At 51.2% G+C, this 14548-nt stretch overlaps 1 protein-coding gene across 3 annotated transcripts in view; it reads right to left on the bottom strand.

The window, feature by feature from the left end:
* The window catches only part of NCOA1 (nuclear receptor coactivator 1), a 153241-nt gene that overhangs the window by 90258 nt on the left and 48435 nt on the right, over positions 1-14548 (bottom strand). For all 3 annotated transcript variants that reach the window (XM_067294463.1, XM_067294461.1, XM_067294462.1), the window contains exon 2: positions 13902-14071. The gene's annotated coding sequence lies outside the window, so the exon portion shown is untranslated. The remainder of the gene's footprint in view (positions 1-13901; positions 14072-14548) is intronic.

Below are 14548 nucleotides of genomic sequence, written 5' to 3'. Positions count from 1 at the left end.
CGTCCTGCGAGGCTTATTGCCTTGGCCCCATCCCAAACTTTGCATTTCCAGGATGTGGTGACCGCATCAGGTACTTCGCTCACTTCCCAACACACCTATCTGGAAGGTATTACTGCCAGGAACAGTAAACCCCCCATAAAAAGGTGAGAAGAAATACATGGAAAAACCTGAACAACACCGTCTTACTTAGCAGCCTGTGTTTTAAGAGCTGAACACATGCTTAAGGCTAAGGGCAGATAACCTGGAGATACCTAACCCATTCAAAGCCACTCCTTTCCCTCTCCAACAGAAAAAGGAAAAAAAGCAAATAAATTACCGCAAACTCGGGTTTTTTTGGTGTAAGGAGTTCCATTCCTTATCCAGAAATCCCCATACAGAGAAGCCTCAGAGAAGGCTCCTCCTTCCAAAGCTGGTTTTTATTTATTTTATTTTATTTATTTATTTATTAAAGAGAAGTCTTTCAAAATTAAGAGTTCTAGTCACACTCCTGTTCGGGCAAACCTTTGTAACAACCTCATTTTGGCAAATTCCAGTTTTGCCTCGGAAGGGAACTGAAGGATAAATCCCTTCCCTTCCCCAGGGCATTTGATTTCCAAAGGTCTTTTCTCCGAGCAGGAACGCGAGGAGGTTACCTGTCCCATTCCACCCACTGTGCCACTTGTCAGAGGGAGTTAAAGACAGTAGCATTAAGGAAACAGGATGAAGATCTTTAATTTAAAAAAAGGGTCGGTACTTAATGTTCTCGGAAGCAAACTTCTGCCACGGACGAATGCCAGCTTTTCTCGTCTCCTGGCCTTAGACAACACCAGCCTTGGGGCCAACCTGGGCTGAGATGCAGCTGGCACTGCCTTTTGGAGGGGCTGCAGGGGGATTCGGCTTTTCGGAACCCAAAACAGTTAATAAAGATGAAACAACCTGAAAGAGCACTCCGCAAAACACGGACGTCCCCTAGGACTGTAAACAGACCCAGGCCGGGGAGACGCGATGCTGACGGGGCAAAACCCGGAGCAAATCTTCCGATTCACGCCCATGCACCACCAGAAAAAGAGGACAACTTAAAATGCTCCCTGGGATGGAGACACGTGAGCTGCTGCGCCTGCAGAGAGATACGGGAGAGGAAATAAAATACGATCTTGCATAATCGTATACTTGTAAGCAAGATACTTTGGCGTGGGAGAGGAGGGCTGGAGCAGAAACCCCATACGCTGATTCAAATAAATCTCTCCTATTCCGATAATGGAAAAGAATATGGGCTTTCAGAGAAGAAAACACAGGAAGCGTGTTTAAGCTCCTTGCCCGAGATCAAGTCCTGAGTCAACGGTAAAGCAGATTTCTGACCCTAAATGACTGCAATCTAATCTCTAGATCGCATCTGACTCCCCGCACGATAGCGTACAGCAATATCCTGCTTTTAAATGCCAGCCGGGTAGGAACAAGAATGGCCAATGTACTCTCGACCATCATGTAAATGCTCGAAGAATGAAAATGAATCATAGCAGGAAGGAAAATCTTATCAGCCTCACGCTGCATTAATTACTGCTTCTTGTCACCAGTCGGCAAGAAGTGGAACCGCCACGACTTGGCCGCAACGCTGCAGAAGCTAAATCCGACGTTGCCCCGGAGAGGAGCCGTTCTCTGCTCAACTGAGTAGTTCTCCGAGCGCTGCTTGCACCTCCTGGGTCCGACGTTTGGAGATGCTAAGCTTCCCGACCTCCAAAGGGCTGCAGAGGAAGCTAGTAATGCTCTGCGCCTTGGAAAACGGGTGGAAAGCACCCACCCGAGAGGCCAGAGCTCCAGCCTCAGGTCCACACCTCCACCCCAGCCAGGCGCAGAAGCAAGGCCTTCACGTGACTTCTCAGGAAAGGCTCTTCCCCAGGCACGTTCTTTGCAGGAGCAGAGATTGCTCAATGTCACAAGCGCTGCCGCAAGCTCGGACCCGCCTTGAGAATTAAGCGACTTCGCTTTCGGAAACAGACACGGGCAACGCGTTGGAGAGCGGAGCCCAGCAGCATCCGCGCAAACCTGCCGACCGCAGGGAAGCACCGAGCGGCCCGGTGCCTCTCGGCGACGTGGGCCTCCGGTGCCGCCGGATCGGGGAGCGGAAGCCCCCGTCCTCTGCTCCTCCCAGGAGAGGGGAGAGGAGGCGCCCAGACCTGCACCGACTGCGAGAACATCGCTCTGGTGACTCGTGTTCGCAGAGTTTGCAGACATCACTACTTAGCGCTTCGCCATCCACACATTTAACAAATAAAAAGCCACTTTTTCTTTTTTTAACTCTAGCTACATTTTCTCTTTTTTTTTTTCCTGAGTTTTTATCCCCTTCTTGATCCACCCAGTGCATCGCATTCTCATTCAGATGTGTTTTCCAAGCGATGCGTTTGCAGCACACGAGAATTTTTAAGGTCTTTGGTTCTCTGTTTGTTTTCCTTATGGACGCGTCCCTGGAGCCGGGAGCAAGCCCTGACCCAGCGCCTGGCGCGTGTGTAAACACCGCTCCGCGCTTGTGCCGCTTCGCATCTGGATCGCTCCCCGAGGAGGGCGAGCGGCACAGCGGGGATGCCGCGGCGGCCTCCTAGCAGTACATTTCTCCAGCAGACCGTTTATCTCTCTTTTTTTTTTTTTGCTTTCCCAGAGCAAGGCCGCTGTGCGTCTCCGTTACATAATTCCTACTTACAGTCTCCTTTCGGCTTTCTCCTTGCGGCAGGCTGCAGAGCGCTCGCGAGCGGCGGCGCTCACTCCGCAACAAGGACCTCCGCAGCGGGAAGCCGGCAAAGCTCAAAATCGAGGGGAACCCGTCGGGAAATACGAGCAAAACCCAGTTAGTTTGGCTGCACGGAAAGCAAGACACGGCTTCGTTTTGCACCACCTTTCCTACACATCACCTCCAGACTGAACGCGCGCTGCACAAGCTGCTTTGCTGCGCGCGCCTGCAAAAGCAAGACGCGATAAAAATAACATGCACTAACTGCGCGAGGCCTCTTCCCCTGCTGCCTGGCGCCTAGCGGCGCTATTTACACCTGCATAAAATAGGTGCGAAACGCAGCCGGGCCCAAATGACAGCATTTTGCACCTGCTTTGCCCTGGCGGCAGGGATCCAGCCGGCGGGGCGCTCCGGGCACCGTCAGCCCACGCGCGGCGAGACGGCTCGGCTCCTGCGCCGACTCCCCGGGAAGCCCCCGCTCTGCAAGCCCTAAGGCCGCAGAGAGGGGATGGGGCAGCACCGCCAGGGGCATCCTTGCTCCGAGGAAGGCGGAAAAAACACGCACTAAGTCCTTAAGGTCTCGTGCCCTAGATACGGTAGGTGCGCTAAGAAAATGATGAGAACGACGAGCGGGTGCACCCGGACGGGGAAAAAAGGGCAACCCGGCACCCCAGAAACAACCACGAGAGCCTCGCCGAGAGGGCAGAGGAAGCGGCTTTTCCCAGGACGAGGGGCGCGAGCGCAGGCGCACGCGCGCGCCACGGCGAGGGCGAAAGCGGGGGAGTCGGGGGAGCTCAGCTCCCGCACGGAGGGACCGAGAGGCTAAAGCAATTAAAACGCACAGGCCTGGGAGAGTTTCAGAAGCGACGTACTGCAGAAATAAGTCCAAAATGATGCTATTAAATCACAGATATTAATAGCGGGAGAGATCTGCAATTAGCTGGTAGAACGGAGGGCAGAGCACAGCCTGCATTCGCGGCTGCTTATTTGGCAGGATTCTTCATGCCAAGCTGTTTGCAAACTGCCCCTCTCAGGTGCACGCTGGAAAATTTCCCTCCGCGCAGCTGAAAACGGCAGAATTTCAGCGCCAACCCCAACGACAGGTGACGTTTTTGGGGGGTGACGCGGCCCAGGCCGGCAGCAGCCGTCGAGACGCAAGTTCGACGCGATGACGTGGAAGGACGAGACGCTGCGGCCGCCCTGCTAACGCTGCGCCGGGTGCCGGGGCAAAAGCACGGAGCGGGGGGGGGCAAAACAATCCCCCCAGACGGAAAGAGGGACAAAGCCCATACGGAAAGACGTGCTCATGAAGCATTACAGCCAGAGGAGAAACTACACTACAGCCCTTTCCCAACACCACCCGGCGGTCCTTAAAATGAGACGTTTCGACGCTGCAAAAACAGGCGAGCGCCAGAGAAAAATACAGCAAAACGGCTGGGCTGCTCCAAATAAGAGCAAACGTTTCCAAAAAGTAGGGCGTCCCTTGAAGGACGGCATATGCCACAGGGGTGACCAAGGGCTGCGAGCTACAAGTAACCCGCTGGCATTTTTGTTGCATTCTCCCCCAAATCCTTCCCTGCGGAAGAGCTCCAGGGAAACGATTACCGAGGCACTGGGCAAAGCAAGAAATGATCACCAATCGATTAAACGGCTCCAGAAAAGCCAGAAGATCAGAGAATCACAGAAGGGTTGAGGTTGGCAGGGACCTCTGGAGATCATCTAGTCCAACCTCCCTGCTCCAGCAGGGTCACCAAGAGCACCTTGCCCAGGACCGTGTCCAGACGGGTTCAAGATCCAATCTTTTAAAGAAAACTTCAACTGGAAAAAAGAAAAGGGGTGGGAAAAGACCACCTGACTACAAACCTGGCGGCGTCCCCCTGGATACCCAGTAGGAGATAAATTATCTTCCTGCACGATCTGGGAAAACGATGAATACTGAAAGCAGGAGAAAGCGTCCAAGTGCTACTTCACCGCGCAGCCACCACTCCAGCGTTACAGGTGTTTGAAGACCAGCTTACGGAAAAACCTGTGCCCATAACAGGCAGGCGCTCGGTGAAGCTGCAAAGCCAGCGTTACAAAACCGCTTCTGCAACAAGGCGCTGAAGCTGCCCATAATATTCTGCTTTAAAAAGATGAAACTCAATGTGGAGGGGGGGAAAAAAAAAAAAAGCACCGGGTATTTATTAAACCATTAAGAAACAGATAAAATTACTAGTTCACAAGGATCGGTAAATGCGGAGGGGGCTAAATTTCGATACCGCAAAACCCCCGGGCCTGCGATGCCTCCAGCTGCACAAACAACAGGGGCAACGAGACGGCTCCAGCGCTTCACCGCAACGTTCCCGCTGGCGCAAGGATCCCGCCTGCCCCGTATTGACACCATCGCCCTATTGGATAAGTAACGGTTTTGTTTTTATTTTCGGCCTTCCCCCTCCATAATTAAAGCCTGCGGAAACAAAGCGATGAAAAGCCTCAGCTGCGGCGCGGCGCCCGCAAACCGTTCCAGCGGGGGGACGGCTGGGAACGGCGATCCTTCCTGCAGGAGACGGCAGCTAGCGACCCGGGCTGATCACGGCCGAGTTACATCAAGTGTATTAACGCTAAAACCGCCTGTCCTCGAGGGCTTTTTCCTAAGAAATACAGGCTGCACTTTATGGCTATTATAGGAACAAAACGTTGGCCGACATCAAGTCCCATTCAAGTAAGTCCAATTTGGGTCAAAATCATCGGTGCCGCCAAAGGCCGGCGAGCCCAGGCAGGCTGCACCAGCGCAAGCCCGGTCCAAACCGGGCGCGAGGTGGAAAGATCGCTAAATTACCCTTAGGAACAACAAAGAATAAGGCTGTATGAAAATATTTTTTAGTTTTGTGCTCCTCTCCAAAAGCTCGGCTTGCAGATGAGAGCGGGACAGCGGCGGACCCTTCCCCACGCTGGGAAAGCAAGTTCCTTGCAACCACCCGCAGTGCTCGCGAGCGAGCCCAGCAGCTCGCACCAAGTCTTCGGTCGAGGTGGATGCCGCTCTTGGATGTTAAAGCAGACATTTAGTTAGCTGTCACGAAATATTTATTAGTCTGCTGATGAGTTAATTAAAAATTTTAATAAGATTTCAGTACTTACTGAAATTATTTACTTCTGTGTACAAGCACAGTGTTGACAATAGATGGGTAAGTGCTACACGGAGGGATTTTTTTTGGATGACTTATCTAGTTGTTCTGCAAACGCTCTGGTCACTGCCAACAGCTGCAAATTTATCTGCCCTTCAGATTTAACACGCAAAATAGTTGCTAGACTGCTTATAGCCCATCATTCATCTTTTATCACTCCACCGTTTTCACTGTAACACCCCAAAACCAGGCGTCGCGTGCAGTAACGATAGACGAGGGACGAAACAGCTCACTGTCGCGCTAGTGGTAATAACGGCAGGGTGGAAAAGGTCTAAAGCTTAACCGCGTGCCCTCTCCGGGAACAACACGCAAGCAGCAGCTAATTGTAACGAAGTATTTTCATCTGCTGGCGAAGCGCGGATATGACGGGATTACCACGGCGCTTTGCAGCAACACTATCCTTCGTGGTCACACGAACTGGAAAAGCTCCCGACCCGTTTTTTCGTGATTCGGGAGGCTGCGGCGCAGCTGTATTTTCCATCTAAAGACAGACGGAGTCCACAGTCGTACAGAGCAAAGGGAGCTCATTTGTGGCATTACACTATTATATTAAAAGAAAAAAAAAAGCTGCAGCTGTATCTGTATATCATCATTCTGACATGGGCTTGGGTCTCTGATTACTTACTTGTACGAATTAAAGACACAGGAGAGCGCGATCAGAGACGAGGCTGCAGAAGACGAGGAGACGACACACGCCGGGAGCTTTGCCCGAGTCCCGCACCCCAGTCGGGTTACAGTCGGCGATGCCGCACAGTGCTCAGAGCAGGCAGAAACGCTCGCCTTCCGAAGTTGCAAAGAAATAGGGAAAAAAATGAAAATAGGAAAAAAAAAGAGAAATCTAATGAGTATTTTACGCTGCGCATGGGTAAGAGCAGCCTCACCGCGTCCTCCGCTGCAGTAAAAGTGCCACCGATTGCAAGCGTTTCCCGACCGGCCCAGCCGCCACCGCCCAGGGAATAGGCTCCTTCTCCCCAAGCCGTCGGCCCAGCTGCCGCAAACAAGGGCCGTACCCTGGGCAGCAATTAGGCAGAGCCGGAGCCGCAGATGCAGCCGAGCTCAGGGGAGGTTCAGGCTCGCGGCGACGGCCGCGTGCTCCCCACGGGCAACGCTGCAGGTGGCGGCGAAGACGAAGGCGCCCGCGGGGAGAAACCGGTGGTCAAGCCGCATTCGCGCTGCGAGAAAGGGATTTCTGCGAGAAATTAATTGCATTAAACTAACCTGCAGTGCGCTTAAGTGATCACTAGTAGCACTTTATCCCACAACTAAGGGTTTTTTCCATGCAGTGACAATAGCAATCCATGGGTTTGGATCGCACTTCCTTGAGCGTGACCATCCTCGAGGCTTTCCTTGCATCCCATGCTGCCTCTTGGCCCCGCACCGGAGTCCGGCTCCGGCTCCCGATGGCCCCTCGCAGGCACCAGGGCGGCCGGCGGCTTCCCGGATCCGTCCCTTCTCCCGGCAGGGAGAGCCCAGGCCCTCGGCCTCTTCCTTGAATGACCTTTTCTTGGCATAAGAACATCGATTTCGTTTGTTGTTCTTCCCTTTGTTTCAATGACGATTTTTGAATCGCCCTCTCGGATTTTGACTGCATCTCTCTGGGAACCTCTGTCGGAGCTTTTTGTTAATCCTTCCACGTAAAGCATGCAGCTTTACTTATTTTCTGCCTCCAAAATTTCCACTATTACACCTGCCACAGATTTAAGGCCTCTTTTCAATACAGTCCTGTTACCTTCAGAATTTCGTTCCAATACCTTAACAAAAGATTTTCCCCCCATTTGGTGCACGTTAAGAGACATGTAGACACTGCTCAACTGTATAGATCTGCGGCTTTCCTTGCCATGCTAGAAGACATACAACCCGTCTGATACACTGCTACTTTGTTATTAAAATTTGCTAATTAGTTTGCCTTTCACTCTTCCCGCTTGGGCTTAAGACAGTAGAGGATTTCCCCACGGAGAAGCCAGTCCCTCCTCAGCAAGCTCCTCGCGCTTCTGCAAGGAAAACGCGCCCCCCCCGGTGACGCTTCGGGAGGAACCGTAACAAGCAACGGGGCAATTTTCCTTTGATTTTGAATCTCATTTTAACTTCTCCAAATATATTTTAATAGCCTTTCCGCAGTTCGCCGGTAGCTGGGATTTGTGACAGCTCTATTAAACACACGTGTGCCTTTCATCGTAACAAGGAGCGCCGGGATACCAAGGTGAGGGAGGCGGCGGTGGGCAGGGCAGGCACGGTACGGCCGAGGCTTTATTAACCGCACGAGATTTCTCCAAAATCGGCAAGGGGAGTCTACGGTCTTGAGGGAAACGAAAGAGAAAAGCATCTACGAGGAGTTTGCTCCATCTTCCTACCATCCTCTTTGCAACAGCCAGCGCTGCCCCAGCCCCTGAACTCAAAATTCCCAGAGGCAAGCCAGGTCGAGGAGGAGAGCGAGTGTTGCAAATATACGGAAAAAACAGTTTTTATAAAAAAAAAATCACTTGCCTTTACACCTAGCAGAGTCCGGAGAGTTGCCTATGCGTTAATGATCCCCGTGCCCAAAGAGGGAGGTGAAAGCCTCCTGCAGTCGTTCCGCTCCACCGGAGGGGGCATCCAACGATGCCGACGGCTTCCCCACGCGCTCCCTGCGGATGTGGGGTTTCACCCCGATGGCTTGATGATTCCCGCCGGCAATGTATTTGGGAGCTTCAAGCATCGTTTTAGGTGCTTTCAGAGGCTGGCACGCCAAGCCAAGCCTTCAGGCCAGGCAAGGACGACGCGCCGCGGAGGAACGCTTACAAAGCACGAGCGGGATTATGGTTTGCCTTCCAAACCAGCAGCGTTTCGCGCGGGTTGTGTAATGAAAGTCATTTACCAGCATTTCTGGTTCTTGGAAAGCAGTACTGCCGATGACTCCGCCGTCTCCAGCTCCCAGGGCTGACTCAAGAGTAGATAATAATCACTTAATCCAGCATTCGGGTGAAACGGCCAGCGAATGCTTTAAATCCCGGTCCTTCCCCCCTGTTGGAGTCCAGAGGCTCCCGGTGATGCCGGTTCTGGGAAAAGAGCTGGTGGCAGCACGTGTGTGTATTTATTAACACGTACCTTCAGCTCCCAACAACAGGAGCTGGGTACCGGCAGTTTTCTTGCCGAGAAGCACGCAGAGCCACAGACCTAGCAGAAGCTCGCTGCGGCGTATGAAAGCTGTGCACAAACATCCCGGAAATCAAAACAACAGAAAACTTCGTCTCGCTTTTTGTCAGCCAACAGGCAGGTTGGGCGTTTCCGTGTTTGTTTTTCGAAAGCTTATCAGAAACAGATCTAACCACCCCTGCATTACTGACAAGTGGTTACCCAGCTCCCTCCGAGCACTAAAAATGTTTTTAAGTGATAACTGGAAAAAAAGCAAGAACTAAAAGCCCAAATCCTCTTTACTAAGGGTTCAACCCTTTTTACCTTCCTCTCTCCAAGACGGATCAAAAGCAATAAAACAACGCCAAAGGCAGCTCTAAGCAAATGTGTTCACCATGGCCCACGCTGCGAAGAGCAGGCCAACGAGGGGCAGGGAGCAACGTGGGCGCCCACCAGCAGAACCTGCTGCTTGCCCAGCATAAAGTTATTACATTACCGCACTTCTGCTCCAAGCTAGTTTAACCCCAGTTCAAGAGGTTTAAGCCAAAAGATGGAAAGTCGGGTGGAAGAACAGCCTTAACTGCGGAGGCGGAAGGGATCGCTCCGGAGGGGCCGGCTGTCACACCACGGACAAGGCCGGAGTCTACACCCACCAAGACGTGGGCCACCTCGCTAAGACAAACTCTCACCCAAGTATCTATTGCTTTGTGATGGGTTTTCTGGGTGGCAGCTGAGATGGTCCCGCTCGCACGCTACTGGCCCTGCGAAGAGGAGCCGGCACGCGGGGCCGAGCCGGCAGAAGGTCTCATGTGAGCGCTCCTCGCTTCGCTCCAGCACGCTGCGGTCAGCTCAGGTTAAAACGCCGCCAGAGGTGGCTCAAGGCAGCCTGGAGGACGCGGCGCCGTTAAAGACGAGGAGCGCTCGCACTGAGCGCCCCGTGGGCTGCCCTCGCCGGAGCTGCGATTGCGGTCGCGTGGGGAGGGCAAACGGCGGTGGGGAAGCCGCACCTCGGACATCGACCGCGTTTCTGTAGCCGACGTCTTGCTCAGGTCTAAGAATCAGAGCTCGATCTCAATAATTACTTGAAAGCCTAAGAAAAAGCTTCATTTGCTTAAAATTGCTAGAGACAGCAAGTCAAACCGATGAAGTGGCTCGTTCCAAAAGAAAAGCAAAACTGCGATCTAGTTAGTGACAGCAGCCAGAACAGACGTAATCGAGTGTCTGGGCAAGCCACGCTCAACGCAAGCCGACCAAGCCCTTACGTAGACATGTGAGTTTCTTCAAGTGCGAAGAACGGAAATTTCTACCTAATGGAAGCCGTGGGCGTCTCAAATACTTTCTGCATAAACAAAGCACATAATCTGACTGCCCGACTATAGGACGTATATGTGAAAACATTAGCGCCTCATGGTATTTTTTTAAAAAGGAGGAAGTTCTCAGATGTGAAATGAAAGCAGCTCCCCCATCAAAACAATTCTTAATTTCTTACAGAAAAGGCAAAGTCACCAGCAGACATGTCAAATCCTATAAACTGCTTTCTTCTCCATATACGCTTGAAGCCTTCGTCTTTAGCATTGTGCAGACCCCTCTGAAACATATAACATAAACATCTAACAGAAAGGTATTGCAGCATTCAGCAAATGATCTTCAGTGCTGGGCCAAGGACTGCAGCAGAATCGAATGACCAAGTGCAAATGAAAAGAAGGACTCAGTTAATACTTGAACGCCTTTAATAGCACGAACACTTTTTATCTAAACTTTCTGGGTCTTTACTACAAACACGAGAAGAAACGTGCCGGGGGTCTGCCGTCCCGCGCGCTCCTTGCGACGACGCACCTCCCGTCCGCGCGACCGCGGGAGGGACGAGCTTGTGGTTTCTTCTCCCCAGCGCGCTGCACGCATCTCTGTTTTGATCAGCCTGACTGCGCTTCAAACACATGGCTGAAACAACATAACCCTCTAAAACTAACAAAAGATGGGGGGGAAGGGATGATTTAGAAGGCCTGTAAGTGCCAAGTCTGTCATCTGCATCCTTTAGGCTTCTGGAGCAGTCTCCGCCAAAAGCGAACGGCAAGCGAGAGGTGACGGCTTCAAGGAAACGCACGTACAGTAAATACCTCTCCGGAGATGCAATTTATAAAGTGTTGCAACACTTGAAAACGTTGTTAACAGCAGGAAATCTATTTAAAGTGGAAGGAATATGATCATTAAGGAATAAAAAGGGAGTTTCAGTTCGGCAAAGACCTAGGGCTAGGGTGGGGGAAGGAGCGTCCCAGCTATCGTATTTACATTCTTTCATCTCAAAGCCCCATCGCAGGATAAGGGGGAAGGGAACTCAATCATAACACGCCGATTTAATGTAAAGCCAAAAAGTCCATTTGCTAGAGGAAAGAATGAAGTTTAATCAGGCAGGTAAAAGAAGCCGGATGGGAGGAACCGCCTTGGATGCAGGCAGAGCTCTCCCCGGCAGCTACTCACACACAGTCCTGGGGGGGCTAGTTTGCGAGTCCCCTAAATTAGGGGGAAAACCAGAGCAGCCAAGAAGGCACCTCGCTGTTAAATTTAATCTAGAACTGCATTTTCTTGGTTTATCTTCCTCTCTGTAAAGATATCCAATTTTACAGCTAAGAATTTAACCCTGTACTTGGCTGGGCTGCATGTGTGAAGTTGCCTGATGTTCGGCGCGACCTGGGGAAAGCATGTCCACCACCAGGTACGTTACTCGTACTCGCTGCCTGGAAGAGAGGAAGAAAATTAAAAGCTACGTTCAGCCCAGGCCCTTCACGGCCACTACCTGGGCACAGCATGGGACACAGCCTAACCCAACCGGTGGTGGCTCTGCTGGTGGCCCCAAGACCAGAGCAGGTAGTAGCCCATGCCCTAAAAGCAGGAGGTCGGCAGTGGAGACCACTTTGGGTTGTCCTGTACTCTCGCCACCTCAAAAACTGCTCCTGGTTATATACTGGAAGGAAAAAAAAAAAAAGGACGCAATCTTAGAGTAACAGGAGCTCAGGGTTTTGTTTGTTGGTGATATGGTTTACCCACTTCCAATGAAAAAGTAGCTGCTATGTACAGAGGGAAAGGTGATCTTTTTGTGGTGAAAAATCCTGAATTCAACTGTTTATTTATTGGACAAATCCGCCAGCGCAGTTTAATAATTAACTCTGGGCACCACTTCTGTCACTCAGTTGGGGCTCTCTTGGTTTCTTAATAAACATACCCATGGGAACTTCAGCCCATGGACAGCCCTGCTACCCACCGGCTACAGAGCCCTCTTCCCGCGGGCAACTCCAAACCTAACAGGTAGTCAGGAGTAACACGCAGCAATACCGAGTGCGATAATATCCGAGTTTTACAACCGTGCTGTCATCCGTACCACAAATGGAGGAAACCGAGGCACAGAGCAAAGCGGCTTGTCCAAAACACACGAGGAGGCTCACGAATAGGCTATCACAACCAAACCAGATGGGGCCGTGTGAGAGGTGGAGGCTCCCGCGCTACCGTTATCCCCTCCCGAGTGGTGGTATCTACCCCTGCTTTGCCCACCACGCAGATCAGGCGAGCGCTTCTCCCTGCTTCCATGCCAAACAGCCCTCTTGGATTAAACCAGTCCTAGTGGCCCCTTGCACAAATCCAGCTCCTTTTGCACTGAAGCAGAAGACTCTGCCCGTGACCTTTCCTGCTCCATGAGCCGAGCGCTGGGGGGAAGCTGACAGTAGCCGCCAGAATAGCGGCGCTGACATTGTAAAATCACAGCGGTCCCTGCTGCAGCGATCATCCGACCACCGCTCAGGGAACCAGCGAGCACAGCAACCAGGCGGCCTGGCTCCCTCAGCCCAAAGCCGCCTATGGAGGACACCAACACCAGCATCTTGCTGTGTTTTACCGCACAGAAGAAGAGCCTAAGAGTAACTCATGGTCAAGTCAGAAGGAAACATCTCATTTTCCCTTCCACACCACCCAAAACCAGGCCTGACTCAGAAGTATCTTGCAAGACCAGCTAGCTCATACAGGGAGTTGTGATACAAGCAATATAAAAGCTCACTAAGCAAAGGCAGCTGTAGTGATACGTATTTTTGCCTTACAGCACGTCAGTTAGAAGCTGATTTTCCAGGGGTATTCCAGGGGTACAGGTCTCCTTGCTCCTGTGTGCTCACGGTCCACAGCAGGACATGTTCCCACCGGAGAGCGGCTGCAAATCCCATACTCACACAGTAGGTGCAGCTGACCCACCTTCTGACTGCTACTTGTTTCACCATTTTGTTCTTTTCTAAATATATTCTACTGTCTTTCCAAGTTACCACTCCATTATAACAATTTTCCTTCAAGATATTGCTGGCTGCAGGCAAACCACAGAAGTGTTCAAGCCGTTACATGCATCAGCTAGTAAGGGCTACGAGGACGCCGAGTACGCTGTTCTTGCTCTGGAAGTTGTATTAGTCCTTGCCATAAAACATTCTGATTTCCCAGCTTTGTGACTTGTAAAATCTCTAGTTACGAGCTCAATTCGCCTGTTCAGAAGCCTGGAACACTACAAGCCAGCCTACAATGTAACACTGACTTACCAAAACCATGTGGTATTCGTTAGGACAAAACCTCTGCATACCATTCTGCCACAGCTGCAATTAGCTATTCAATTCTGCAAAGCGTACTGAGACAACCCGGTCGATTCAGGCGATAATTCCATCTTTATGAGCTTTTAAAACAATTCTCATAGCCACCAATGCAATGAGGACTGAGCGCACATCTCGTGTATGGAAAACAACCCAAAAGGATGCCAAGGACAGAGCGAAACAATGACTTTTGCTTTCAGCATTCTCAGTAATTAATTCCACATGAAGAGGTGCTTCAGCAAAAGCAACCTCTGTGACAGGTTTAAACATTTTTTGCCAGAGGAAAGAAAAGACAGAGACTTGAAAACTTACCTCTCTCTTCCAGAGGTGAAAGATGGTTCATGGGAAAAAATTGGACTCTTCAGTTAATCAAACAGCAAAACAAAAGAATCCTAGAACTTCAGCAAACACAGGCATCGATCGTCCATGGGTTGTCTTCACACAAAGTCTTCCGGTAGGGGACCAGCATCAATTACTGAATCCTGAGGAGGAGAAGAGAGTTTGTTTGCATTATTTCCCAAATAATTAAATATCACAAGATGCAATTTTCGGCATCAGTGGAAAAACGGCAGAGTGAAGGTCAACTAGTAACTCACGGCAGCATCATTAACAGTTTGCTGGCCTTACCAATCCTATAACTTTCACAATGTCTCATTTTTTATTTCCTTGCAAAAGAATTCACCAAGGCAGCGCAGCTCCTCAAGCTTCAAGTCACTTGGGGGAATAAACGCAAACGGAAGCTTAATAATCCTACCGATAGGTGTTTTTAATCCTCCCCTCCCTCTTTGCCAGCGCCACTCCTCAGAACTAAAGTTTACCCTCCAGAAAAACGCAGCGCAGATCTAGCAGCAGATCTGCCGTAGCGAGACATCAGCTACGCGGCTCGGGAGATAAAACCCAGCACCAGAAAATTACAGTTGGTGTTTACAGCCAACAGGCCGCAGACCACCACCGAACTC

This window comes from Apteryx mantelli, chromosome 3, assembly GCF_036417845.1.
Source record: "Apteryx mantelli isolate bAptMan1 chromosome 3, bAptMan1.hap1, whole genome shotgun sequence".
Lineage (NCBI taxonomy): Eukaryota > Metazoa > Chordata > Aves > Apterygiformes > Apterygidae > Apteryx > Apteryx mantelli.
Note: the sequence above shows the minus strand (reverse complement) of the source record. Positions and strands in the feature narration are given on the sequence as shown.